This window comes from Merops nubicus, unplaced genomic scaffold, assembly GCF_000691845.1.
Source record: "Merops nubicus isolate BGI_N331 unplaced genomic scaffold, ASM69184v1 scaffold42050, whole genome shotgun sequence".
Lineage (NCBI taxonomy): Eukaryota > Metazoa > Chordata > Aves > Coraciiformes > Meropidae > Merops > Merops nubicus.
Window position 1 is genome coordinate 1 of NW_008582960.1, and position 3133 is coordinate 3133.

The window sequence follows — 3133 nt, forward strand, 5'->3', positions numbered from 1 at the left end:
CCCGGGGAAAGCAGTGCCAGCTACTCTCCTGGGGCTACGTGGGGCTCACTGGGGTGGGGAGGCCCAGCCAAGGGCCATAGCTCTTGCAGGTGCTGATCTGGGGGACACCCACATCCCCCCAGCAGGTCTGCACTGCTCCAGGGCAGGGACAGATGCTCTCAGAGCTCCCATGGGTGACAAACTCACCAGGAACCATGTCCCACAGGGGGTATGGAAGAAAGATGAGGTTTTGCAGCTGTCCTGCTAAATTTGAATAGCATTTGCAATTAGGAGAGGCATCAGTGAAGAGTAGGTCTGCCAGGAGATAGGGCATAGAATCATTAAGGGTGGAAAAGACTTTTAAGATCATCGAGTCCACCTATCAACCCAACACTACCATGGCCACTAATCCATGTCCTGAATTACCACATCCACATGTGTTTTGAACCCCTCCAGGGATGGTGACTCCACTGCCTCCCTGGGCAGCCTGTTCCAATGCCTCACCACTCTGTCAGTGAAGAAATTCTTCCTAATATCCAGTCTAAACCTCCTTTGGTGCAGCTTAACCCCATTTCCTCCAATCCTATCATCCATTTCTTGGGAGAAGGGACTAACTCCCACCTCACTCCAGCCTCCTCTTCTCCACACTAAACAATCCCTGTTCCCTCAGCCAACACAGACCCCACCATCCCGCGCCCTGCTTGCCCCAGCCTCCAAAGCAGACAGAGATGCCAGGATGGAACTTCCCCTAGCGCTTGCTGGGTGGTGATGGACCCACACTGTGAGAGGAAGACACCAAGGCCCTGCCAGAGCTGGAGAAGGCCTTGGCGAGAGTTCTGGAAGGCTCCCTTCCTGGGTGGCTGAAGGAGGCTGGCTCCTTGTTGCCCCCGAGCTGGAGCTGCCTCTCTTGAGGGGCTGCACTGCTGAAACAGTCAAGACACCAAAGCAAAACCAGCATCTGTGGCCCTGCAGAAGGGAAGCTGCTCTGGAGTCTAAGTTCCCAGGTGTCAGTTAACACAAAAAAGGCTGGTGTGGGGGCTGGGAAGCACCATCCCTACCAGAGCAAGCAGCAGATGTTTCTCAGCAGCCCTTTCTCCAACAGGGGTGAGACGAGGACAGGGCAGGAGCGGTACGACAAAGCTCTGAAGTAGGACAGAGCACCTGAGCTGCCCACCCTCCCCAGGGGGCATGGTGGCCTCCTACCCCGCAGGAGGTTGTGCTATTTAAACACAGCGCTCCCAATTTCAGCGTGTTTCTCCCCATCACAGACAGGCCTGTCCTTCTGCCATTTTGAGACTTAAATACTCTCCCCTTAAACCTGGTGTTTGGTGGAGGCTTTCCTGAGATCTGCCAGGCTTTAGGGCACAAAATCCCACCCCCCTGGACCCCACACAGCTCCTGCAGAGGGGCAGAAGGTTGCCCTTTCATCTATGGCTCAGCCCCAAAGACCTGGGGCAACCTTGTTACACAATCTGCATTTAACCCTCTTTGCAGACCCCCTCCCCCCATTACTGCACCCCCCTAAAAGCTGACAGCACGCTGCCTCAGACAAGCTCCCACCCTGCTGCATGTGCTGGGACCAGGCCAGGGCTCCCCTCATGTAACACAAGGAAGCACAGCAGTGGACATTTTTCAGTTCATAGAAGGGAAAATAAACCAGGGAGCGAGGCGGAAGAGGGAAAGAAGACAACCCGTGATCAGAGTCCCACTACTGAGTCTGGGGCACAACTTGGGGCTGCCTGACACCAGCCAGCTGACTTGTCATCAGAAACCAAGGAGATGGGAGCTTAAGCACATTTCACACCTCTTCCCTACCCACGGTGGTGTCACAGAGCACCACACCCCAGAGACAGCCCCAGTGCCCCTCACAGCCACCTTCAGGCAGGGTGGGTGAGACAGGGATTGCTGGAGGTCTTTGCTGCAGAGGGGATGCAACAGCTCAGGGCCAGCATCGAGGCTACACCAGATACCTGCTGCCAGGCTGTGGACTTTGTGCTCCCTGGCAAACCAGGGCAGGACAGGGACACTTACAAACCCCTTTCTTCCACCAGCGTGGGCTAAGAGTGTTAACAACAAAGAGCAGCCCCAAACGGAGATGGGGTGCAGAGGGAGGAGCACCGAGAACCCTGAGGCATAGGCTTACGGGCAAAGGAACTGCTGGCGCCTGGCTACTGCTTTGCAGGGCTTTTATTTTTTTTTTTTTAATTATTTTTATAGGTTTTTTTTTCTTTTTTAAACAGGCTAGCGTTGTATTCTTTACTAAAGCTGCGACATAAACTAAAACAGAAATTTCTCAGAAATTACATTGTATCCCCATCTTGTTAATAATTCATTGTCTGCTTCCCCACTTAAAACCGGTCTGTATTTGTTTGCAGAAAATATCCCCTGTGCAGAGCCTGACGTGCAGCTACACTGTTGACTGAGGAATGAAGAAGCCAAGAGTCCATTGAACATTGGATTTTTCCCTGCACAACGTGGCCTGGTTTGGAGTTTGGTCCACCGAGGACAGCGAGTTAACCGTAGAGATCATCGTCGTTGTCTTCACTGTACACGTTGCCCCCGCTGCCATCTCCTGTGCCTTGGCTGGGACCAGCTCCGCCCTGGTTACCTGACGGGAACCTGCGTGCCCCGGGGCAACGGGGAGAGGAGAGACGTTGTTCAAAGGCCTCCTGGCAGCCCAGTACCATCCCCTCCCTCTGCGCCGACACCCCGGTGCCGGACAGGCAGGAGTGAAGCCTTAGGGGAGGTCACACGGCTGTTGCGTGTGCTGAGGGGAGGAGGGTTTGTGGACTTCAGGTGCACCAAGAGCAGCCCCAGTGGACCTGCAGCACAAGCTACACCCACCACGCTGGGTGCCGGGTGCTGTACACGGCAGGGAGATCGGGGAAGTGCGGTGGACGGGGGCGGTTTGTGACCCGGAGTCCAGCAGAAAGCCAGCTCGGCACTGCGCCCGGGGGCCGGGAGCCGCGCTGCCCTCACCCCGCTCCCCCACGGTTACCTGAAGCTGCCAAAGCCACGGCTCTGCTGCAGAGTCTGTGCAAACATCTCGTATTTCCTGATGTCGTTGTCACTGACGGAGCGGCGAGCGAAGCGCATGGCCTCCTCAAAGTGATCCCTGCGTATCTCGGGAACCGGGTCGTCCTCCTCCACCTCC

At 55.7% G+C, this 3133-nt stretch overlaps 1 long non-coding RNA gene across 1 annotated transcript; it reads right to left on the bottom strand.

Moving 5' to 3' along the window:
- Positions 1-2160: 2160 nt before the first annotated feature.
- On the bottom strand, positions 2161-3129 carry LOC103771901. Its single transcript, XR_608150.1, has 2 exons — positions 2978-3129; positions 2161-2598 (listed from the first exon to the last, which is right to left on the bottom strand). It is a non-coding gene; the product is annotated as an uncharacterized LOC103771901 (long non-coding RNA).
- Positions 3130-3133: the final 4 nt, after the last annotated feature.